Source organism: Rhinopithecus bieti, unplaced genomic scaffold (genome assembly GCF_001698545.2).
Source record: "Rhinopithecus bieti isolate Rb0 unplaced genomic scaffold, ASM169854v2 scaffold_26709, whole genome shotgun sequence".
Lineage (NCBI taxonomy): Eukaryota > Metazoa > Chordata > Mammalia > Primates > Cercopithecidae > Rhinopithecus > Rhinopithecus bieti.
Window position 1 is genome coordinate 45422 of NW_016811808.1, and position 26497 is coordinate 71918.

A 26497-nucleotide genomic window follows, 5' to 3' on the forward strand; every position below is an offset into this window, starting at 1 on the left:
ACAGGATTTAGGGAATAGTCCACTGACTTTTGCATTATCATATAGACTGCAATCCAAGAGGTTCAAATAATTGAACCCATCTTCCACCTAGAAGTGTTACCTGCGACTCTGGCAGTCTTCCATAGGGACATGTCTAGGACAGCACCTGGGAGGTTTGCAGAGAAGCAGCCTCCTAGAGCCAGACTCATTCCTTTGCAATCCAAATGTTGGGCAGATAGCCTCTGAATTCAATTAGACAGCTAGGTACGTGACGGAAGCAAGGGACAAGGAAGGGAACACTGGGGTTTGGTTTGCAGTTTTCATCAGTTGCTGGAACCTTCATTCCTGCTGGAGTGTGTTTGGCTAGGAGTGAGAAGTATTAATACATTTTCTTTTAAAAGGGTGTGTAGAGAGAGAGAGAGAGAAAGAGAGACAGACAGAAAGAGAGAGAGATTTGGGTAGAATAGGGCTTGACACAGATGAAAACAGGATATTTGCTTTGGAAGCCAGGCAATTGACTGTACAGAGGTAATACCAAGTATGATCAAAGATACGACAGAGAAAGAGACATAGAGATTTCATGGAGCTATTCTTGAATTGAATCAAGAGGATAACAAGGTGGGCCTCCTGGACTCAGGGTCTCAGGCTGAAGGTAAAAGGGGAAGGAAGGAGATTCTAAGTCCTTCCAGGGCCCACCCTTGAGAAAGCGTGAAACTGACAACACAGAGGCTCCAGAGTTAGAGGCTTATGTTTGATTCTCAGCTCTCTCCATTTCTACCTTATGTGACCTTGAGACTTAATATCTGTGAAATGGAGATAATTACTCCTAACTTTGGAATTACCATGAGAATTATATGAGATCATATATGGATGGTTCCTGGGAGATGTTCAATAAACTTTAGTTTCCTTTCATTTCGTTTGGTTGGGTGGGGACACAGTGAGGGCCAGAGAGACACAGGGCAGAGCTAGAACATTTTCATGAATAGGCCCCTCCCTTCCCAAGACCACATGGAACCAGAGAGTTTTGAGAGCGTTCTACACAGTTCCTCAGAGAGCCCCCAGAGAGATTGAGCTTCTGGGGACCATGGCAATAACTAGCTTTGATTTGCTTCAATAACTCACCCTTTATTGACTTTTCTTCCCTCTCTTGTTTCCACATGAACAAAGAGTGTTGTGTCTCTTCCTTCCATGGCACACCACTGGCCCCAAGCTTGATGACGCTTTGTCACCCAGAACCAGAGCTCCCAATCCCACACACAGACAGCCTCTCTGGTATCCTCCTTGCTTCAAGCTGCTCTCAGGTTAGGAAGGCCCAGGGAATCCTCCATTGGAAGCAAATGGGCTTTCTCAGCCCCTGAGCCAGCTACTTTCACAGGTAAATGGCTGTGGCAAAGGTGGTTCAGGGAGTCATTTGGTACCTGCCTGGCTTCAACCACAGGTGGAAACAAAGGCCCAAGGCCCACTCTCATTTGACACAAGCCCCGCTCAGTGTAAGGCAGGCATTCAAAGCCAGGGTCTTTTGCAGGTTGAAGCAATACCCTCTGTCATCACTGCAGCGAACAGTTTCTTGGCTCTATTTTTACAATTCTTGTTTCAGATTTCTTTAAGGCAAGGCTCTCCCAGGAGCTTGCTGAGTCAGATACTCCTCGAGGGAACCCAGGGGAAAGTTGGCCTGGGACTACCACATGCCCCTGTGGGGGCCCTTCCTCAGGAACCATGTGGTCACCTGCTCCTCCCCCATGTTTTGGGAAGACGTAGAGAGGACAGCTCTGGGACCTGCCAAGGCCAGTCTCTGAGCCCTGACACTTCAGTGACCGTGGATTTGGCTAAATCCATCTGTCAGAGCCTGCAGGGCCTCATTCACTCACTAACATACAAGCCCGTAATTCTGGAGGGCCTTCTGTGGTCCAGGACCTGTTCTGTGGCCCAGGACTGCGGCATGCTGGTGCAAACTCCTGCAATGATAGGTGAAGACACTGAGACCGAGGCAAAGCCCAGGTCTCTTCTGGCCAGAGCATCCCTCCCTGCCTCATAGCTCCCCTTGGAGGAGGCCTGCACCAGGAGAACCATCTCCTCCGTTCTCCATTTTCTTTCTCTCAACTCTAAATTCTCATTAAAAAAATAAATAAATAAATACATATATAATATATACAATAATAAATAATATATATATATGCCTGGCCATTTATTTATTTATTTATTTATTTATTTATTTATGGATATATTTGGCTGGGCATGGTGGCTCATGCCTGTAATCCCAGCACTTTGGGAGGCCGAGGCAGGCAGATTTCTTGAGTCCAGGAGGTCAAGACCAGCCTGGGCAACATGGCAAAACCTCATCTCTACAAAAACACAAAAAAATTAGCCAGGCGTGGTGGCTCACACCTGTAGTCCCAGCTGCTCAGAGGCCTGAGATAGGAGGATTGCTTGAGCCCGGAAAGTTGAGGTTTCAATGAGCTGTGTTTGCGCCACTGCACTCCAGCCTGGGTGACTGCCTGGCTTCAACCACAGGTAGAAACAAAGTGAGACCCTGTCTCAAAGAAAAAAAAAAAGGTTTTTTTTGTAAACAGACTGAGGTGAAGCCAAACTCCATGGGCTACATTTAACTTGTGTTCGACTGAGGTGAGGCCAAACTCCATGGGCTACATTTAACTTGTGTTCTCTTCCTGTGGAAATAGAGAATTCTGGGCTTGGTCCTGCTCAGGTCCCACTCCTGTAAGCAGACACTTCTGTGCTTCTGCCCTAGGTCCCTGGTGATTAGGCCTCTGGGTGACTTCTCTGAGGCTCCCAGGGATCATTTGCCTGAACCAGGCCGGGGACTTGTGATAGTCTCAGAGCAGGGAGGCATTGCTCCCAGTCTGGGGGTAGGAGGGGACCCATCCCATCCCTGAGGGCGCAATTGTTTCTGTGAGTATAAGAAGCTTTAATTGAAGCAAACCATCAGGTTGGTGTGAACAGCTCACAAATCACAACAGGAAATGAATTACACTGTTGAGAACAAATGCTATGGAAATTTTCTTCACAAAATGCAGAGAGAGAATGGTATATCCTGCTAGATATTTGTACCAAACGGTTAGATGTGGAAATAATTAGCTAATTTCAGTTAAGTTTTGAGTCTCGTGTTTGTTTTTCTTTTATTCTAATGTAACTCTCTTTAGTATAATGGCTTGGTATGTATATATAAATGTGTCTGAAAGGCTGCAGTTTAGGAGCTCCTCCCCTTAGCAGTTTCTCTTTTATTCTGCAATCAAGAGGCAGCGATATGTCCAACTGTCCCTTGTAATTGGCTTCACCCCATAATTTCATCACGTCCCTCACTGCCGAGGGGATATGATTCTTGCACCTCACATGCGGACCTTCTTGGATCCTCTCTGTGCCATTTTCACAGCCCAATTTGCACTATTTTTAACAAAATGCTGTTTCATTTCACATTTTCTAGGATGGGTTAAGAAAAAAAAAAAAGATTGTTAATTTTATGTATTCTTTCATTTATCTATTTATTTATTTTATTTGTTTCTGTCTTGGTTTGGGTCCTCTCCAATACAGCCTGAAACACTGGCTTAGGTGCAGGCAAATTTTTGGAAGGTGATTCCAGGGAGTAGAAGTGAGCAAGTGGGGGACTGAGACAAGAGAAGGAAGAAAAGTCAATAAAGGGCGAGTTATTGAAGCAAATCAAAGCTAGTTATTGTCATGGTCCCCAGAAGCTCAATCTCTCTGGGGGCTCTCTGAGGAACTGTGTAGAACGCTCTCAAAACTGTCCCCTTGAATAGGAGGCTGGGGCATTTCCATGCCAATTCCCATCCTGCTTTGACTGAGGGTTTCTCTGGGGGATGTCAACTCCCCCACTCTTCTGGGCTATACTTGTGTTGATTGTCCTGTTGGCTTTGCAGAAAGCCCTGAGGCAGGAAAATGGAGAGAAGCTCAACATTGCTTTACTTAGTTCATTATGGGATTAGTTCATTGGGGTTACAAGCTGAAGTCAAAAGGTAGAAATGCATCTGCTACAATATTCCTCATTCGAAAGAAAAAGAAAGAAGAAAAAGAAAAAAACACCCAGGTTTGCAGTGGTGTACACAAATGCCTATGGTACAGGAGATAAAATATGTGAAGAAATTGGGCAATGAAGGGAGAAAATAATAGAACAAAAATTCCCTGAGGACTTCTTAGCAGCCAATGCAAGGAGAGAAACAGATTAGTTGTACAATTTAGTGTCCACAAAACAAAAGCAAACTGTTGCTCAGGCAAACATAACCTTCCCCATGGTCCTCAGAGCAAAGGCACAGTGTCACTGTGCTGACATTGACATTCCAATGGTGAATGCAGTGACCACTCCTCTCTCTGTCTGATGTCATCACAGTCTGATGGTGGAAGAATTAGTCCTCAAAACAACAAACAGCATAATATTCTCAAACTCATTGTTTGGACAGGACTCTTTCAAATAAGTAACAGGAGCCTAATTCAACTCAGCCTTAGCAGGTAGGGACATTTGTTGGCTTGTGTGCTTTGACAGGCAGGAGTGAACTGACTCAGGCAAAGCAGGGGCCAGGGGTTCACATGTTCTCACCAGGATTCAGTCTCTGTCTATCCAGATACAGAAGGTATTAATGGACAGGTCACATCTCTGCAGACAGACACAGGCAAGTTTCTGTGATCCACACGCTCTACCACCAGAATGACATAGGATGGAAAGAGGAAAGCTGAGCAGGACAATGCAGCAGATGTCCCCTGTACCCACTGTAACCTTCCAGGGTCCAGGTTGACTTCAATACTCAGAGGTTGGGAATGACATAATGTGGTTCTCACCATGCACAATAATTTAAGATGATTTTTGAAATTATCCAAGTGATATAAACAAACCCCTGTTTGCTTAGAGAAATGGATGAAATCCACTATAGTAAGGGAAGGGGTATGGCAGAGCAGGAAGAGATACCCTTGTGTAGAAATTTAAAATTGAGGTGGGAAGAAAAGTTAGTATACACGGCAATAAAGACATTGCCATTGACCCTACCTTCATCAGGAAAGCATACATGAAAGATTTTCTTAATGGAAGAGAGGGCTTAAGTTGATTCAGACTTCCATTTATTTCTGTCTCCTTTTTGAGCATTGATCCAAATTTGGATTTTGCAAGACAGCTGGCTATGATGTGGACTTTCCTAGACAACTTTGGCACAGGGAGAAAGAAATTGATATATTTAGAATTAAAGTCTGCTAAGGTCCTACAGACTTAGGTTTTGTTTATTTTCTCTTGTTTTAATGACTTTTTGGTAGCTGTTGTTGCATTGTTATATTTGCGGTTCATTGGTGCCCCATCGTACCAATATACATGATAAGATAAATACATTAGAGCAATATTAATAAAGATGAGTAGTTATGGTAGAGTAAGATAATAGTGGCTGCAAACTTAGAAGGAAAGGTGTGGCTTAATTCCATAAGAAATAGTAAGCTATGTATACTTGACATGAAAAATGTTCGACAGTCAGTATCTGTAACGCGGGTACATCACAGCCCTCAGGACCCTCCCGTGTCCTTATCCAGCCATGGAATGGCAGTCCCCTGCTTGGCTGGCTCATGGGCACTATCTCTTTAATTTCTTACAGAGAAAACGTCTCTAAAGCATGGAGTTCTTTGAGTGAGGCACCTTAAACTGTCAGAAGAGAACAGCCCTGACTGATCTCTAAGTTTTGAATGACATCAACTCTACCCAGATTACTGGGGAAACAGCAGAACTATTTCCTCAGCAGGTTTTAAGGGAATTTGTTTAGACAGATCCAGGAAATACAATTTGATAACTCAGGGTTTATCTCACCTTCCACTGTCAAATTAGAATCTTTCCTAGAGTGAGAAATGCAGTCAAGAATTGCAGTGCGAGTTAAAGTATATAGCTGCATTGGCAGGAATTTCTCATTTCTCACTGACTGTTAGGAAGCAGACAGCTCTGAGAAAGAGGAGAAGGGGCAGAGGAACCCCCTTTGCAGTCCCTCTTACATTGTCTTTGGGATCTGAACATAGATTAGGTGATCCTCTTTCTCTAATATAGTCTATAAAACTTGTGTTTTTATGTCAGCTCGACCTTTGCTTTTAAGTGTGACCCACAGACGAGCAGCATCAGCATCACATGGAAGCTGGATAGAAATGCAGATCCTGGACCTCCCCTCACCCTTCCTGAATCAGAATCTGCCTTTTAACAAGATGCTCTAGTGATGAGTGGCACATTGAAGTTTGAGAAACTCTGGTCTTGAGAAATCAGTTTATTGAAGTCATTAGAGATAGAGCCCATTTCAGGTAGGGCTTGATGCTTAATATTGCCCATCATTAGCTCCATAGCCTTGAACACCTTTCTTTGTTCCAGACATTGTGCCAGGCAGTGGGGTACCTTAGCCAGCAAAAACCAGCCCTTCCCCTCAAGGAGGTTATAATCAGAGAAGCAAATGGGTCATTGCAAATCAATTCAATAAGTTTCCTGATAAGAGCAAAAGTCAAATGCTATGGGAAGATAAGAGGTATGCAACCCAGTCTTAAGGGCAGAAATAGCTTCCCAAAAGTGATATTTAAGGCTGAAAGCAGTGGCTCATGTCTGTAATCCCAGCATGTTGGAAGGCCGAGGTGGGCAAATTACTTGAGCCCAGGAGTTTGAGACAAGTCTGGGCAATATAGTGAGACCTTGTCTCTACAAAGAATTAAAAAAGAAAAAAAATTAGACAGGTATGGTGACACATGCCTGTAGTCCCAGCTACTTGGGAGGCTGAGGTGGGAGGATCTCTCTTGCCTCCTGGAGGTTGAGGCTACAGTGAGCCATGATTGTGCCACTGCACCCCAGGTTGGGTAACAGAGTGAACCCCTATCTCAAAATACGTACATACATACTTACATAAAATTAAAAAAAAATCCTTTAAAAAAGAAGTGATCTTTGAGCTGAAGCCTGAACAGACAGCCATGGTTTTTCAACTAAGAAATGTGATAGGGGGTGGCAAGGGAAACTGGTGCACATTCAGCAAAGCGATGGGAACAGAAGCCACCTTGATTGCGTTGAGGAAAGATGGGAGGTGAGGATGTGGAAAGCGTTTACAGTTTAAGACTTTCTTAATGTTTGGCTCTGAGGAGCAGCTGGAGAGGATTAACATGGGTTGTAGAAGGATTTATTTTTTCAGATGGAAGCGATCTGATTATGCTATAAATACTGATGGGAAAGAACCAACGGGGTGGAGTAGGGGATAACAGAGTGGAGGAGATCCCTGGAAGCTGAGAGAGAAGAGATCCAGAGCACAGTGGGGTGGGCCTAGTCTCAGCCCAATAATCACTGGGCTCCTGTATTTTACCAAGGTGGAAGGAGTAGAGGATGGAAATGATGCATGCCTGTTTGTAACTTCAGCAGCAGAAAGTCAAAGGACCTCTCTGTAACCTGACAATAACTTTCCCTAGAGTGAGTATCTACTGTTCAGCTGGGTAGGGGAGTATGGGAAGGAAAAGGATAATTTACAGAAGGAAATCGAGAAATCAAGGGCCTGAAGTTCCTGATGAGGCTGAAGAACCAGGAAGAGTAGGAGCCGCTGAGTGACACGTTCTCATTCTTTATGGAACCTGTCAGCTCTGTGCATCTGTGCATGTTAGTGTGCCAGTGACCTGCTATCAACCCAGTATGCTAGCCCTTGTCCCTTACAAAGGTGTTACTATTTTTTTTTCACAAGACAAACATTTTATTTCAAAAGAGGCAAACCAGAGATATGTCTCAAAATCAAACCAAGTAGACTACTGACCATTATTCCTTTATATAGGTGCCATTCATCTGGCTGGCACTTCCTGGCACCAAAACCAGCATCTAGGGAGTCTCTGTGGGTTCCCATGGTGTCCCTGGGAACATGGTATCCTCTGTTCTTCATAAGCACTGTTTACATGGAAAGGGCTGCAGTACTACTGGGAGCATCCCAACAGCATAGCCCAAGTCAAACTCAGTCTGGGGAGTGGTTCACACCCCCTGTCCTCCTGTCCAGGCCTTCAGGGCTGTGTACCATTCCCAACACCTCCTTAGTGTCTGCTCACTTTCTCTCATGGCATTAACACCTTCTGTGTTAAATGTGACAGCTAGCTGACAACAACCTCACTTTCTGACTAGACTGCAAGCTCCCGGGAAAAGGACCACGTCCCTTCCATCGTTGTGGCTCCAGTAGTGAGATCACAGGACTTTGCCTGGAACGTGTGCTCCATAAAGATTTGTTGACACAAATAGAATGCCCTGTCCCCAGCTGTTGGCCAGGGACTATGGTTGTCTGATTCCTGAATGGGAATACAACCATTGCCTGGATATCACTCTCTGCCCTCTTCTCCATTTGATGTAGTCCCCTCAAGTATTAGAGAATCCACAGAAAGAGATAGTGGCATCCACACTTGTTTATCGGCTTTGCAAAATGAAGCAGTTTTGTAGTTGTAAGATGGTACCTTGCCATCATTTTTATTGGAAATGGTGACAAGAAAGCAGTGATGAACTCGCAATGCTGCTCTGGAGCTGTGGGATTTCCTTTGTGATTGATGGTGTGGCCACTTTTCCTGTCGCTGTCAAGTGTTGCTTGGCCTTTGGCTGCAGGAATTATTGGAGTAGGAGGGGTTAGGAGGACCATGTCTGAGGTCACTTGGATTTATCAACCTGGATTGCCAGCAGGAAGCTGGTCAGTCTCATGATCAAGAGAGATGATTTCCTCCACACAATTACCACACAGCTCCACCCCCACTACTCCTGCCGCACTCAGTGGCTCCCTAAGCCCTGATATGGGTTCTGACCAGGCACACTGAGCCACAAGGGCATGCCATAATGGAATGTGGGCTTATTGGTGACAATAAACTTCCACTTGGAGAAAAGAAAGGGCTTTTCCACTTGGAGAAAAGAAAGGGCTACAGAAAATGTAATTACCTTTGAATCCACCAGTTCTGCAAATTTGTGTAAGATCACATAGGACTGGGCTGATTTGCTTTCACGATAGCTATGAAGGAAAAGTTTGCTAACAAAACAAATAGATTAAACAAAAATGCAAATGGCGTATTCTGATATCTGAAGGGGTCATTTTTCAAGCCCTTTCGCAAGGCTTACGTAAATCCACAGTGAATTAGAATATTTATTGAAGTGATTGGTGTTTAACTTTGTTTTCATAGATAAGGAATCTTTCTTTTGCTCTCTCTCTCTCTCTCTCTCTCTCTCATTCTGTCTATCTTATGCACAACTCTAACAGCTGTAGCCAAAGAAAGAGGAATTCTTTGAGGTGGTTGGGTGGGACCCGGCAGGCTTAGATTCTCCTAACCATCTCATTCTTCTTGCACTGCCAGTGTTAGCCCCTTAAGAACCTCCACAGGGACCTGTGATATCAGGGAGGCCAGTTTAAAAGCCACCATTGTGACAGGAAGGGGCTTTATTTGTAGCTGTTTGATAAGCAGTTAGAGGTACTGTGCATGCTTTGTAGAAATAAGATTGCTTCTGAACAAAACATTCTCTAATCATGGCTGTTCATTCACCACAAACTTGGTTCTCATTAAAATAGTTCTTTCAATTAGCCCAAACAATTGTTTGGAGCTCTTCAAATAGAACACGTATGGAGGAGAGGTGAGCAAAACATACTAACTGGGCTGCAGGTGATCACACACTTTTGAAGAAGAGCAGTGGAATGAATGGCAGAGGTTACCTGGGGCTGTGTCTGTGTCAGGAAAGGAGGTGGGAAGGGAATAGGGGAACACAGAGTTAGGAGGTGTGAAATGGTTATTCTTAGGAGCTTATGTGATACACTCTCAAATGTGCTCAGTCCCCCAGGGGTATGGAGCAATGTTGCCAGGAATGGCAGCTGCCAGCAGGCCTGTGCCATGTGCCTCCTGGAGGTTGATCTAGATGACATGGTCTCAAGGCTGGCAATTGAATCAACAAGGAAGTAAAACTGCCTTTGCAAAAATTATAACTGAGGAAATTCTGATATTGAAAGAGATCAGACCTAACCGATTCCAACTTGCTTCTAATTTTTAAGTTGTCCTTGTTTATTCCTGGGTGTAGGCCAATCTAACCTTGAGAAGGAATTCAGTTTGTGGTTTGATTCTGAAACAAAATTGATAATAGCCCTTTCCCCAAAAGACCCTCTTCTTGCCTGGGGACAAGTCTGCCTTTGTTGGACTAACAAATTAGCTACAAGATTAGAAATTATCATTTAGGGGTCATGCAGCCTTTGGCTGCAAGAGTCTGAACCTCCTCAAATTGCTACTGGGGATAACATCACTATCATAAAATCTAAAATCAGTGCTTGAGATATTTTGCAGACCCTGCACGAGATGGATCAGCTGACACCACCCAGATCAGTAATCTGGCTCAACCAGTTCTGCCAGCCCACCCAGGAACAAAAGACAGCAAGAAAACCTCACTTCTATCCCCTATGATTCCATCTGCAACCTGCCAATCAGCACCCCCACTTCCCAAGCCCCTACCCACCAAATTATCTTTAAAAACTCTGATCACTGAATGCTTGGGAAGACTTATTTATTTATTTATTTATTTAGAGATGGAGTCTTGCTCTATTGCCCAGGCTGGAGTACAGTGGCATGATCCTCACCTCACTGCAACCTCTACCTCCCAGGTTCAATCAATTCTCCCGCCTCAGTCTCCCAAATGGCTGAGATTACAGGCGTGTGCTACTAAGCCTGTCTAATTTTTATATTTTTAGTAGAGACGGGATTTCACCATGTTGGCCAGGCTGGTCTCGAACTCCTGACCTCAAGTGATCTGCCCGCCTCAGACTCCCAAAATGTTGGGATTACAGGGGTGAGCCACAGGACCTGGCCTCGGAGATACTGATTTGAGTAATAAAACTTTAGTCTCCCGCACAGCTGGCTCTGTGTGAATTACTGTTTCTCCATTGCAATTCCCCTGTCTTGATAAATAGGCTCTGCCTAGGCAGCAGGCAAGATGAGGCCACTGGGTGGCTACAGAAGTGCCTTCAGCCAAGGAGCTATGGCTTATGCATACCTATGCTTGGATCAGCCACCCAAGCTGGAATGCCAGGCAGCAAAGAAAGGGTCTGGTTGCTCTGATCCTGGTTTAAGGATCATAAAGGCCACTGTGAGGGGAAGCCTGACCAGCATTCTGAAGCACCTGACTGTGGCCAAAGTTGCCAGGCCCTCTGAGGGCTGCTGACCCTCGAGTCTTCCTGTGACCACCATGATTGGCCTCTGATATATTCTGGGACACTCCTGGCTCAAGTGGTCAAAGATGCTTAAGGGTTTGCACTGTTGAGCTAACTCTCTCATTCTGAGTATTTGTGTATCCTCCCCTTAAGAGTGGGACATATGGCCTATTCCTTCTGTTTCCCCAGGAAACATTGTGTTAGGTGATAGATGTATGTTTGAGGATGAATGGAAGAGAGGGTGAGAAGTAAGCCAAGAGGGCAGGGGAAGGCGTCAAGCTCTGTGATTCTAGTCCTTAAGCAATGGCTAGCCTCGTGGGCTGCCTTGAGAACCAGCATGCTCCATGTTTCCCACAGGCCAGCCATCCCCATCAGCCCCAGGCTTTGTGATCACCCTGCTGCCTTGCACAACCTCGCCCCCACCAAAGCAAGGCAGCAGCAAGTGTTCAAGATTCCCTTGCCAGAAAGCTGCAACTCTCACAGCACTTTCTTTCCATTAATTTGGAACTCTATTCTGGAAATTTCCAGTGTGCACAAATGTAGACAGAATAGTATAATGAAATCTCATGTACACATTACTCAAATATCAACATTTTGCTAATATTGTTTTATCTATATCCCACTTTCTTCACTGAAATATTTAAAAGTAAATCTCAGCTACTTCATTTCTGTGTATTAAATAGATAGATAGATAAACTTTCATGTTTAACATATCCATAATATATTATCACTAAGATTATCTAATAAACTATCTTTGTTCAAATTTCCCAGATTATCTCAAAAAAATTTTATAGTTGGTATGATTGAATCATGATCCAAATGAATTCCATGCACTGTTTTTTAAAATATATCTCAAGTTTCTTTTAACCCATGTCTTTTCTCACATTTTCATTGCCGTTTATGTACACGCATACCTCACTTTATTGTTCTTTGCTTTACTGTATTTTCAAGATTATTACACTTGCTACAAATTGAAGGTTTGTAGTAACCCTGAGACGAACAAGTCTATTTGTGTCGTTTTTCAACAGCATATTTTGTGTCTCTGTGTCATATTTTGGTAATTCTTGCAATATTTCAAACTTTTTCATTATTATATCTGTCATGGTGATTTGTGATCAGTGATCTTTGATGTTACTGTTGATACTATTTTAGGGTGCCATGAACCACACCCGTAGAATAGGGTAATCTCAATGTATAACTCTTGTGTGTGTTCTGTCAGCTCCATTGACCAGCTGTTCCTCCATCTCTCTTCCTTCTTTGGGCCTCTCTATTCCCTAAGACACAATATTGAAATTAGACAAATCAATAACCCTATAGTAGCCACTAAGCGTTCATTTGAAAGGAAGAGTCATATGTGTCCCACTTTAAATCAAAACCTAGAAATAATTACATTTAGTGAGGAAGGCGCATCAAGATAGGCCAAAAGCCAAAATAGGGCAAAAACTAGGCTTCTTGTGCCAGTTAGCCAAGTTGTGAATATAAAGGAAAAGTTCTTGAAGGAAATTAAAAGTGCTACTTCAGTGAACATATGAATGATAAGAAAGTGAAGCAGCGTTTTTGCTGACATGAAGCAAGTTTTAGTGGTCTGGAAGAAAGATCAAAACAACCACAACATTCCCATAAGTTGAAACCTAATCCAGAGCAAGCCTAACTCTCTTCAATTCTACGAAGGGGGTGAGGAAGCTGTGGAAGAAAAACTTGACGCTAGCAGAGGTTGGTTCATGAGGTTTAAGAAAGTAAGTCATCACCACATCATAAAGTGTAAAGGGAAAAAGCAAGGGTTAATGCAAAGCTGCAGCAAGTTATCCAGACGATCTAGCTAAGATCGTTGATGAAGGTGGCTCCACTGAACAACAGATTTTCAGAGTAAACAAAACAATGTTCCATTGGAAGAAGATGTCATCTAGGGCTTTCATAGCTAGAGAGGAGAAGTTAGTGCCTGGTTTTAAAGTTTCAAAGGACAGACTGATGCTCTTGTTAGGAGCTAATGCAGCTGGTGACATGAAGTTGAAGCCAGTACTCATTTACCATTCTGAAAATCCTGGGGCGCTTAAGAGTTATGCTAAATCTACTCTGCCTATGCTTTATAAATGGAACAGCAAAACCTACATGACAGCACATCTATTTATTGCACGGTTTACTGAATATTTGAAGCTCCCTGTTGAGACCTATGAATCAGAAAAAAAGATTTCTTCCAAAATATTACCAGTCATTGTCAATGCATCTGGTCACCCAAGAACTCTGATGGAGATGTACAGGGACATGAAGGTTGTTTTCATGCCTGCTAACACAGCATCCATTCTGCAGCCCATGGATCAAGAATTTTGACTTTCAAGTCTTATTACTTAAGAAATACATTTCATAAGGTTATAGCTGCCATAGATAGTGATTCCTCTGATGAATCTGGACAAAGTAAATTGAGTCTTCTGGAAAGCATTTGCCATCCTAGATGGCATTAAGACCATTTGTAATTTATAGGAGGAGGTCAAAATATCAACATTAACAGGAGTTTGGAGGAAGTCAATTCCAACCTTTATGAATGACTTTGAGGATTTCAAACCTTCAGTGAAGGAAGTAACTGCAGAGGTGGTCAAAATAGCAAAAAAGAACTAGACTGAGCACAGTGGCTCACGACTGTAATCCTAGTACTTTGGGAGGCTGAGGTGGGAGGATTGCTTAAGCCCAGGAGTTCCTGGGCAATATAGTGAGACCCTGTCTCTATTTTAAAAAAAAGAAAGAAAAAGAAGAAGAAATAGCAAGAGAACTAGAAGTGAAGCCTGAAGATGTGACTGAATTGCTGCAATTTCATGATTAAAGTTGAATGAATGAGGAGTTGCTGCTTATGCATGAGCCAAGAAAGTGGTTTCTTGGGATAAAATCTGCTTATGGTAGCTGGGTACAGTGACTCACACCAGTAGTCCCAGCACTTTGGGAGGCCTAAGTGGATGGAACACAAGGTCAGGAGTTCAAGACCTAGCCTGGCCAACACTCCAGCCTGGGCAACAGAGAGAGACCCCATTTCAAAAAAAAAAAAAAAAGAATCTGCTTATGGTGAAGATGCTGTGAACATTGCTGCGATGACAACAGTGATTTAGAATGTTTAGAATTGAGAATATTCCATAAACTTAGTTGATGAGGAACTGGCAGGGGTTGATAGGATTGATTCCAATTTTGAAGTAAGTTCTACTGTGGTAAAATGCTATCAAGCAGCATCACATGCTACAGATAAATCTTTTGTGAAAGGAAGAGTCAACCGATGCAGCAAATTCCCTTGCTGTCTGATTTTAAGAAATAGCCATAGCTACCCCAGCTTTCAGCAACCACCACCCTGATCAGTCAGCAGCCATCAACACTGAGGCAAGACCCTCCACCAGCAAAAAGAAGATGACTCACTGAAGGCCCAGATGATCATGAGCACTTTTTTTTTTTTTTTTTTTTTTAGCAATAAAGCATTTTAAAATTAATGTATGTACTTTTTATATTTATTTATTTATTTGAGATGGAGTCTTGCTCTGTCACCCAGGCTGGAGTGCAGTGGCACGATCTCGGCTCACTGCAACCTCCACCTCCCGGGTTCAAGCGATTCTCCTGCCTCAGCCTCCAGAGTAGCTGGGACTACAGGTGTGCACCACCATGCTCTGCTAATTTTTGTATTTTTAGTAGAGACAGGGTTTCACCATGTTGGCCAGGCTTATCTCAAACTGCTGACCTCAGGTGATCCACCTGCCTTGACCTCCCGAAGTGTGGGGATTACAGGCATGAGCCACCACGCCCAGCCTGTATGTACTATTTAGACAATGCTTTTGCATACCTAATAGACTGTAATGTAGTGGAAACATAATTTTTATATACCCTTGGAAACAAAAGATTTTGTGTGACTGGCTTTATTGCAAGGGTGTGGAACTGACCCCACAGCATCTCTGAAGTATGCCTGTATTAAAGGAGTCAAGTTCTCTGTCCCATAGAATTCCTCATATTCTGGCTCTGGCTTCTTTCTTCCTTATAATGTTTTTTAGCATGTTCCTCAATCTCTTGAATTTCCTGTAAACTGGTAGTTAGATCTAGATGTATGATTAAATCCAGGCTTAATTATTTCTGGAAAGAACACTGCTTAGGGAATGTTGTGTTCTTACTAATTTGAGGAGACACCTAATACTCACATCTTCTTAGCTCATGGTAAATGCATACTTACTAAATGTATGCTATCATTTTTCTTAAATTTAACATACTTTTCTTGAATTACAATCTGGCCACACTTGTAGTTTCCTACTATTGACTTTATGTTTTATCCCAAAACTGTCATGAACCACAGGGTACTCCAAGCAGCTGACCCCTCTGGGAGATGAGCAGGTACAACACAGGAGGTTATTCCTGAAGTTCCATTTGTTGTCCCTAATTATCATTATACCCAGTTGTTGATTTTTAACCTCTCAAGTAGAGATCAAGCTATGCCTGGGATAGAACAGTCCACGGCATCGGCCAGGTACCGTGTTCCATGCTAGTCCTCAGAGCTCCGAGGAGTCAGGCATGTTCTTACAAAGCAAAGCAATCACTTTCACAGGTCTGAGTTATTGATACTGACAAACCATTTGTAAGTTTGCAGGTATTATTTAACAGAAACTCCCAGGTGCATCTAAGCAAGTTTGCATAAATTGATTAAACCATAATTCTCAGCTGCAATAATATTAATCATTGTCCTGGAGCTCACAATGATGGTTCTAGGAATTCAATCTGAAATGTCCTCCATGCTACCAGGACTTTCATTGGTGAAATTTAGGCATTTGCTTGAGGGCTGTGGCATCTCAAAGCAACTACCAAGAACCAGGTAATTGTGAGATTAGTCCCAGGTTCTGCTTGCCTCCTTTCTTCCTTTCTACCCAGGAGCCAGGGAGGTAATTTTCATCGGCTAAGGAAAGTTAACCCAACTACTCAAATTAAATGGATGGAGTTCTCACAATCAAGGGCTTAAAATAAACATGTAGTCTCAGTTGTTCTATTGTGGAGACCCGTCTTGAGAAAACATGATCCATTCACAGAGGAGGATGGGACAGCCTCTTCTAGGTCCAATTTTGAATTTCATGAAGATTCCCTTGGGAACCTGGAGCCACTAAGGAAGTGGAGCTATCAGGTCCTGGAAGTGAATGTTTGCAAGGCACACTGATGTTAGAACATCTTTGTAGAAGAAATTGGTGCGATTTACTTTACTCACAGAGTCATACTTGATATGAACCACGGGCTTTGCATGGGCAGGGGTCAACCAAGAGCAAACTTCTGAAGGAGGGCCACATTGCCACAATCAGCTGATTAAAACTCAGGTGGGTTTTCAAAGCCTCGCTCCGGGTCAGGTTATCTTTGCATCTGTTTTTCTGCTACCATTAGAGGAATAACAGCAGCCTACTTTGGAGGAAAAAAAAAAGATTGGAAAAGCATAGTGAGAGCATTTACCAACACTGTATTCATATTTCTCTGAGCCCTGGGGCTCTGGACCACCGCAGAGAAAAGTTTTGTTTAACCTTTCCATGATGGGAAAACACTCATCCCTAATGCCAGCTCTCCACCTTCCAGCCGAGTCAAACTGCAGTAGGGGGAAATTGCTAGGGAAGCCAGCTTTGCAACAGTGAACAAATGTCTTTGTGAGAGAAGAAGGCTGCTCTGAGCAGTGGCTAATGGGGCTGCTTAGTGGAATTTTTTTCCCTTTTGAACCAAACTGAGCCTTGCTCCTTTCTGGCAGGCAGACAGGCCCACTCTTCCAAGTACGCAGGAAAGTTCTGTTTTGACAAGCACACACATTCTTTTTCAGAAAGCCACAGAGGCAAACGCCTTTGTTGCAGACAGACCAACTCCCTTCCAGCCCAGGAGGTGAAAACCCTTTCATGAGCCACATAATGGGAGCAGCAGTTGTGCTTGCTTATACAGTTCCCGAAAAGTACATAACTTCCATTATGTAGCTTCCACATACGGAATGTACTTCCCCTCACAAACCCAAACGCTAGCAGGGCTGTTTGTCCGGCACTGGGCCTGGCAAGGAGCAGGAGGTTGGCAGGACTCGTGAGGCATTTTTCTGTTGGGCTTTGGTTTCCTGGCCAGTTGAACTCAGTCCAATTATTGTCCCAAAGTTCTGCCAGATAAAACAAGGAGAGAGCTTTTCTAGATGCCTGGTCTCGGGACTAAGAGATGGGGGAGGGAAGGTGCAAGCTGAATGGGGATGGGGTGGGGCACACCCAAGGCCAGGGCTCAGGAGTCTCCTTTCCAAGCAAGGGCTCCGACTCCGCCCTGTGGAATGTGCAGCAGCCTCCAGAGACCTTGCCCTTCGGGTGAATGCCTGGTACTCAGGCCATTCTCCCTCTGGCATGGGGCCTGATCTTAGCATCGTTTGTGATGGAAAGTCAAATTTCCTGGAACATGGGGTTAACTTTTCAGCAGACTAATCCCATTTGCAATATAGTGTACAGTATTCTGAGCAGAATTGGCCCTATCCAGCAGCAGTCTAGAAGGTTGCTTCCTTGAGATGGTATCAGTAACAGTGCAAGATACTGTCCACTTCCAAAGTGTCTCCCTTTACTGCCCTTCCATTGCGCTTGAACTTCCTACTGTTGGAACCAGTATTTAAAAGTCACTAAAGGCAGTGTCTTCAGAAAGTTCTATTTAAATGCATGTATTAAATTCATAATTATGCCCACATTAAGATGCATAAATACCATGTAAGCAGATTACAAATATATGTAGGCTTAACCCTTATGGGCCCAGTGATTACTCCCCATCCCTCCTTCCTAAGGAACGGTTGCATCTTTTTGACAGAAGAGGTTGACGATAAATGTCTGCTCTGGAATCTCTTCTCACATTGCCCTGGTTCCATCTTTATCTTACTTCCTTCAACAGTCCATGAAGGGGCTTTTCCCAAATCAGTATAAACAGACTCACATTGGATTGATCATTTTCTTGTGTCTGAGCTAGGTTGCTAAATACAGAAGTTGTTCAATGTCCAGTATTTAAAATATGGAGACTTTCTGTCTTGATTACAATTCAGCAATTCTATTTCTGTTGCTCTGTTATTTTGGTACCTAAGTGTGATTGCATAAATCTGTGAAGTCGGAAATTCAGGAGGAGCTCATTTTTCCTGAAATATAAGTGCACTCTGGTTTTGCTTTTTGAAAAATGTCTTTGAAGGTTCCCTATACAAAGTGCCTGTGTCCAGCCCTGCAGAGGTGGTGGCAGGGCGGAGGGGCTTGAGCCTCCTTGATGATAAGCAGGACAAAGAATATCATCCAGGCTGCCAATTGCCAACAGGATTCTGATCATTCAAGGCCCTTACCCCTGTGGTCACTTTAGGTCTTCCACTATTGAATGGCCCTCTGGTTCTACCAATTTTTCTCTGACCACAAATTGTGGCTTTGCAAATGTTCAATGTTTATTTAATTCCATGAAGTTTAGGTCACACATGTTGTCTTGTTGTCTCCCAATTTTCTCAAACCTAACCTGAAGAGTAATGCAGACCTAGGACGCGGGATCTGTGCAGGGAGGAAGGCCTGGGATTCTAAGCCACTTCTATTTCTATATAAATGTGTAGAGCAGGAACTGTAAAAAAGTCATTCAGATTGGGTAACCCAGGAAAACATCACTAAAGAAGTAGCACTGAGGCTGAGGCCTGAATGAAGAGAAAGAGGAGGCCCCATGAGAAGTGGGAGAAAGAGCCTATAGGTAAAGGGAAGAGCAAAAGTGAAGGTCCTGACTTAGAAATGAGCTGCAGGCATCATACAACCAAGGCCTGATCACTGTGTCTATGGCTGCAAGAAAGGGGGAGAATGGCATGCATGGGACAAGGACGCTCAGAGTAAAGTGTTTGAAACTATTGGGAAAGAATTCAGAAAGCCTTGGAGGGTTTTAAACAGGGAGAATGATGCTATTCAAACTACATCTTTAAAAGTCCACTCTGGCAGCCATGTAGGAAGACAAGTAAGGACCACGGCCTAAACCAAGACAAGAGACAGTGGTGGAAAAGATGCTGAGAGCCCCAGGCAGATCTCAGAGACATTTTGGAAATTTAATTGGCAGGATTTGGTAATGGGCTGGATATGACCCCAGGATCCCAGGCTCTGCCTGGTCCCAGTCCACTGTCTTTACCTGAACTTTATCACCTCTTTGGGATCCTTCAGAAGCCCCTAGAAGCTGAGTCAGGCATTGCCACCCAGCTCCTGAATTAATCCAGACCACTTAGCACTTGTGCACACCTGCTATTCCTGAGTCTCAGCTTTATCGAGGCCTTGAAACCTCTCTTTTTTTCCTCTATTCCCCTGGTTACCATTGTGTTCCTAGAGCTTGTTCCTAGAGCCTTACCATATCTCAGGCTTCAACTCTGACACCTGCTACAAGGGTGATCCACAATGTGGTCTTGCTATTCACTCTTTGGCTTTATTCTGCGGGTCAATGCCATCCCCCACCCTGTCCCAGCATCTACAGGCCTAACTGGCTGGGTCTGCCCCTCACCAACCCCTTTTCCCCAGTCATGTGTGGCCCTGAGAAGCTGCCCAGCTTTCTAAGAATGCCTCTTTTATTGGGACATTATACTTCTAGCCATTGACTAGGCCTGCTCCTACCTGGATATGCCTCTTAGATCCATGTCTCACTGACCTCCTGTTTCTAAGATTCTACCCTTCTTGGAACTCTTGCTTGTTTCATGGCCTAGATGAGATCCTATCTGCCTGTTCCTCTTCTATGGCACCACTAACTAGAATCAAAATGAAGCTGCTATGTCCCTTTGGACTGTTAGCTTCTTCTGTCTCGGGTGGCAGACAGAGCTAATGGCAGGGAGGCCACTATCTGGCCCTGTCTTGGCCAGACCAAAGTTCTTCCTATGTAGTGAGATCCTGGCCTGTCACTTTGCCACACCCACCAAGTCACAACCGTGAGAGCACTATGCAATGAACACGCCTAGGTAAATGTGCCTATACAGGCTGATTCTTGTGCATAAACATGTATACGTGTAGGTATATGTTTCTTCATAGAAGTCTACAAGGACACTACTTCTTATAATTATTTTAATTCATCCGAGGCCATATATGTAAGGATTAAAATTCAGATATGTAGGGAGACCCTCATTATTGAGTATAATCATGAACTGATCACAAGATGATACCTCCGTGAATTGGTCCCGCTCTAATCTTGCTTTTATCTTCCTGCACAGCATTATTTAGGTAGGCCTTCCTTTAAAAAAAAGAAAATAGGACAAGATCATTGCAGAAAAGCATACCCAACTCCCATAGTTTACCACCTCTTCAAAGCTGATTCTTTCCTTGGTTCATCTATCTTTTTCTTATGATTCATAATTCCTTACTTTTTATATCAGTCACCTATGGTCACAATAGTGCTGCATGAGGTACAATCTCAAAATATAGTGGCTTAGAATAATAAACATCCATTCACTTTACTGGTCTGTGTGTTGGTAATTTGGGCAGAGGTGGCTGAGCGGTCCTGGTCTCAGAATTCTTTCACATTCCTGGTAACTGACTGTTGGTCCATCTTGGCTGAGATGACTCTGGTGACTCGCCCGTTCCCACGTTGTGTGTCCCATTCTCCAGGAGCCAGGCTGGGCATGTTGTCATGGTGATGACAGAAGGCAAGAACAGAAATGTAAATGGAAACACGAGCATTTGTTTGTGTCACATCTACTAACCTCCCATTGGATAAAGCAAGTCACATGGCTTTTAATGAAAGAGTTAAAGCTTTGACAATACTTCTAGAGGCTTCCATAGTCAAGAATTTTGAGATTTAGCTGAGCAAAATGGCAGAGTCAAAAGAGTAAGCCATGAGATGGAATGTCTTAGGAAGACTGCAGTAATACATTTTAAAAGCTTCAAGCCAAGGAGATCTTAGCTTGCAGAAATCCTCACCCCACCATTTTACAAATAAATAAATAGATAAATATAAAGCCCAGAGGGGTTCAAGTGCATTTTCAAAGGGAGAGAGATGGAGCTAGAACAAGAACACAAGTGTTTTGCTCAGCCCAGTGTTCTTTCTGTTGCCCGGAGTTTCTCTGGCCATTCTGATCTTTGTTTTCATTTTCCTATCATCCAACTGTGTGAGAATAAATTGGTCTCAGTACTCTGTTTTCTTAATTCCTAGTAGAAGCTGAAGGCATTGCTTTTCTCCTGGGAACCCTGTTTGGTGCTGATTGATTGGAGGTGTCTCCCCTAGATTTGCAGAGGGAGCAAGGTTTTAATTCCTGGAAGATTTAAAACAATTTTATCTTTGCTACTCTACTGAACTTCTCCTGAGCTCGCCTTTCCTTATCTCCTTCCTCTCCCAGCTGCCAGGTAATTTGATCTGGATCTGTCTTATCAGTCCTAGGCCAGCAAGCAGGTGATGAATGTGGGGCTGGGGAGGCAGCTGTCTCTTCTTTGAGGCCACTGGCATTTCTGGAAGAGACTGTGTGTAGCAGTTGCTGGAAATGGAGGTGAAACTCATTCCCACACTCTTTAGTCTAAGGCGTGTACTGTTTGTTTTTTGTTTTTTGTGTTTGCTTCCAACTCACTTAGAGGTGAATCTTTCTTCTTGAGAGTTCTTGGCATTCATGGTGCTTTACAGTGGTCTGGTCATTGAGGTTCCCTACCAGAAGACAGAATTTCCCTGGCTTAACCCTGGTTGATCTTAAAATAATAGCTCACACTTATAAATCATATTCAGAGCCTTGAATTGAACTAGAGTGTAAAATAGTGCAGCAGATGGATTATTCAACCTTCTGAAAGAGAAGCCTTAATGGTACCATGGTGGTGCTGCCCCAGGTAACCTGGATAGGTCTTATGCTTCAGATGTGAGATTAAAGGATCAAGGGGAAGCTGTTGAGTCATGGCATCTGACCCACTTAAACCTGTTAGACTCTCTTCAAGAATCTGATATGTCCTTTGAGAGGAATCATCTCTGAGTTGTATCTCTTCTGCATGGCTACAGGGAGAAAGCCTGCTATATCTACTGGAATAAAAAAGGAAGCAGAGAAAATGGAATCCAGACAAACGGATATCTGGACCCAGCTGGACAAAGTCCTATGATGTTAAAGCCACCAGTCTGACTCTGTAGGACACTGTCGCTACCACATCCCAAAAGGAAATGTACCCAGCCTGCCTACTTGACACCTCAGCATCCCTCCCAGGGGAAAGAGCTATGCCTTAGGGGTCTGATGTCACAAACAAGTCAACCATCATTTAGGGGCACCATTTCAAGGTTTCCCCTCTCTGCTTCTCAGCTTACTTTCCCTCTGCTGCTGTCACCAGGCTGTCAGCATCCAAATTAGCACAGGGCCCCAACCCAAGCAAGCATCAACTGGATTGTCAGCCCAGTGAATGACCCACCCTGGGGAACTGCTGTTACTCCCTGCCTCAGCTGTCACCTTCCTGTGGCCTTCCTCTTTCCCCAGGCATGCAGAGCCACGAAAACAGCAGTAAGCTTCTCCCTGAGAAAGAAAAAGCTGTGTGTAAGGTCAGGTAACACAGGACCAGAGAAAGCTCTCCCTTCCCCCGTCCCACAGACACATCTTATCCTCGCCCCAAGTTAAGGACCTCTCGGTCCAGCCACAGTAGCAATCCTGGGATGGCAGGAAAACATTCATCCTGGAAACCACAAGCTCTGCAGCACAGCAGCCAGCACCAGTGAAGGACATGGAGTTAAACTGAAAAGGAATTTGAATGACAAAGTGACATTATGTCCATCTCCCTAATGATGGGACAAGTTAGTCTTCTGTCATTGGCAAGCAGGGCCAGATCTGTATTTAAAAGCTATTTCTCATGGTTTTAAGTCACCAGCTCAGCTCAATACCTAAAACAAAGAGAATGAATTATGGAACAGGATGAGGGGAGCTTGTTAATTTTCCTCCTGATGCACTGTGAAATGAAAGCTTTATTCTAAGAATGGTATATCCTCAGGGCTCTCTCTGCAGAGACGCTGACAAATTCAAATGTCCTTACTGTTTTCTTTGCCCCTTACTTTATGGCTTTTTCTGTACACATTTATAAAGTATGTATATTTCATGGTATGTCTGTGTCTATAGGACTCAGAGAGTTCAAGTCTGTGATTCTCTTTAGGGCTTCCTTGACAATAAGGAGTGCTTAGGTGATGTTATTGATGAATAAACACACACACACACACACACACACACATACACACACAATTAGAATTTGTGTCCAACCTGTCTGTATATGTTATAGAGAGATCCATGCAGGCTGCTTGCTATTGTCCGCAGTAGTGAGCTATAGCCCATCTCCAATTGGAACCCAATGAAATAATCATAATAATTTTGCCTTCATGTATCCACCTTTCATCAGGGAGGATGAAAGGACTTCACAAACTCTGGGTTCTTCTTTGATCTAGGCGCCTATCTGGTACACCGATCTCCATTGTGTATTCTGCCCTCACCCTGCAGATGGGCCTCCCATTGACAGTAATTGAACTTCCATATGCAGAGCAGCCAAAAGGCTGGTCTGGCCAGAGAGCCTTCTGCCAGCTGCCAGGAGGGAGAGGGCTGCTTCCAGAAGGGACTTGGGTTGCTGTTCTGTATCTGCAACAGGGGGCAGGGATTATAAACGTGGGGAAAGAAGCAAGTAATTCTTAAGCTGCAACTTCAGTTTTGAGAGAGGGGTGCTTAATAGGAGGTGGAGGAACATTCTAGGTAATGTGATAAAATAAATCTCCAGAATGTGGGTGTTGCCTAAGGCTCTGCTCTTCACTATCTTCTCTTCCATATCCAGACTTTAGCTATTAGCTTTATGGGAAGGACTCTGAAATATGTATCCCAGGCTCAAACTCTCTCTTAGGTCTAGCCAGGCACCTCTAGCTGTCTCCTGGGCATTTCCATCCACATATTTCACTGGAACATCAATTGCAACTTCAACCAAATATAATATATGATTCTTCCTCCTCCTTCACTCTCAAATAGCTCCCTTCCCTAACTTTCCTACTTGTAGTCACTGATGTTACAGCTACAAGTAATTTAGCCAATATCTGTGTTCTTGTGGAGCTTGCATTTTAGAGAGGGGTGAGAGAATCCAATAAACGAGCAGTAAATGAAGAAGAGAAACAGCAGGAAATGACAGTTTAGGTGGTTATGGATTGGGGTATGGACCCATTTGGACTGAGTGACCAACATTGGCTTCTCCAGGGAGGCGATCAGGGAGGAAACTATTCCAGGTACAGGGAACAGCAAGCACCAAAGCCCTGAGAGAGCCAAGGCCCCAAACAGAAAAGATGCTGAGCTTCTGGAGCATGATAACAGGAGAGTGGGAGGAGATGAGGTTAGCGAGGTGGCCAGTGATTAGATGAGGTGAGGCTTTGGCAACGGGTTACAGAGTTTGGAATCTAAGCCAAGTGCTGTCCAAAGTCAGGCAGGGTTTCCAGCAGCAGCTTATGGGAGCTGATGTCCATCAGAAGCACCTCTCAGCTGAGACTTTGAGTCACTTCGACTCTTCTCTGTATCACACACCTCTCTCTACACAGGCAGTGTCTAATGGGGAAAGAGAGAAAGGTTTTGGTAACCCTCCAACTCCCTTTGCTTCTCCCCTCCAGGGTCCCGGACAGAGTTTTCTGTGTTCAAAAGAACTAGCAGCCAAACAGAAAATAAAGCATCCTTTTTGTGATCGCTGGGAAAGGACAAGATACCCTTCAGGCTGAATGTGGCTTAGGCTAGCAGACTAAAGCTTAGTTTCCCAATTTTTCTGAGAATTTAGATCTTTGGACCCACCTGCTCAGGCATGTTTGTTGTTGGAGGGGGTGAGAATGGGTGGTCTCATGGAGAGTGGTTGCTACACCCATCTCCCAGCTGCTGAGAGTGTTGTCTGCTAAGGAAATCACAGCTGCCTTCAGAGAATCACCCTCGGGAGGTTCCCCACCTTCCCAGCAGGGGCCGCATGCAATCCACGACTGGCATAGGGTACAAAAGGCAGGCCCCTTACCACTAGGTGAGACAATTCTGTGGTACAGTTCAAGCTCCAGCGCTCCCGTGGGAACAGGTCCAAGAAGTGTCCAGCTGAGACCCCAACCTTGCTCTGTCCTCTACTGCACCTGGCTTACCTTCCCCTCTTCTCCTGAGAGCATTTTCTCAACAGACACGTGCACTTCATCACCTTCTCAGGATCTGCTTCTAGGGAATGCAATCTAAGACAAGTGGAGATAGAGCCAGACTTTTTAAGGAGCCCTGACAAATCTCTGCAAAATTTCCATTCACTTATCCCTTTTAAATTCATTCATTTATTCAACAAACACATTGAAACATGTTTTGTACACTCTGGCACACAAGAAATCAGGTGGGCACAGCCCATTCTCTCATAGAGCTTAATCCAGGAGAAAAGGCAGACATCAAACTGGTAAATGCATTCATTTGCGTGCATCGTGTTGAGAGTAGTCTTCATCATTTAACAGGGACTGTTTGCCTCCAAGTCCCTGTTTCTAAGACGATGAAGGAACAGGAGTAAGCCTAGACACCAGGGCCTTTCTTCTGCTTTGGGAGCTGCTGAGATGTAGCTGGGATCTCTTTGTGTCTCCGCTGGGCTGACACTCACCAGTGAGCCAAGAAGGGAGGGGCGGTTAAAGGCGTGAGGACCCCGAAGGAGACCCCTTGAAAGTGCTCGCTCCTCCTTTTACTAATTATTTTGTTTTTTGAAAAGCTTGCCCTGTTTAGTCTGTCAGGAAGCCTTCCTGCCCACAGGGGATATGGCTGCCTCCCAGGAGAATCTGGCCGGGATTTATACCACCCAGCCCACAAAATCCTGAACAACTCGGGACCAGCCCATGCTATTGTGAGCTGACAGTCACTCTTCAGTTCTCATGATTGCAGGTAAATAAATGTTCCAGCCATCCTGAGCTCTCACATGGACACTACCTGCCAAGGAATTTCTGCCCCCAGGACCCATGACTACATTGCTGGGCTGAGACTTTCTCGCATTCATAGAGTTCCCCTGTTCCAATGGCCACTAGTCAGCTCCCATTGCCTTTGTTTCCTGCTTGAAAGAGGTAGAAGAGAACTGCTGGCTGATGCTTGTTTAACTCACTGCGAAGGGTGCAGTTTAAGGAAGATCTCCCTCAAAGGCAGCCACATTCCAGCCTCCTCTATAAGTGCTTACTAATGGAAGAGATAATTTGGGGTCAGGGCCAGCTTCGTGGGCCTCTGACCTGTGCAATTACACAGGACTCCACACTTAGAAGGGCCCTACTCTTGGTTTAATGTTCTGCTGTTGCTGTCTTGAAATTCTTAATAATTTCTAAACAAGGGTCCCTACCTTTTCATCTTACCTTAGGCCCCACAGATTATGTAGCTAGTCTGGTTTGGGATCATGCATCAAGAGTTGTTGCAGGTTGCCTGCCAAGAGGCAGAGAGAAATGTAAAACTTCCCTGG

At 44.2% G+C, this 26497-nt stretch overlaps 1 long non-coding RNA gene across 2 annotated transcripts in view; it reads right to left on the minus strand.

Moving 5' to 3' along the window:
- Positions 1–26497, minus strand: part of LOC108544140 (uncharacterized) — a 63955-nt gene that overhangs the window by 5288 nt on the left and 32170 nt on the right. Inside the window, exons 2-5 of one of the 2 annotated variants that reach the window (XR_001889745.1) lie at positions 22466–22566; positions 20544–21725; positions 20257–20324; positions 16333–16520 (exon numbers count right to left, since the gene is read on the minus strand). This is a non-coding gene — a long non-coding RNA (uncharacterized LOC108544140). The remainder of the gene's footprint in view (positions 1–16332; positions 16521–20256; positions 20325–20543; positions 21726–22465; positions 22567–26497) is intronic. The other variant, XR_001889746.1, reaches the window with a different exon arrangement.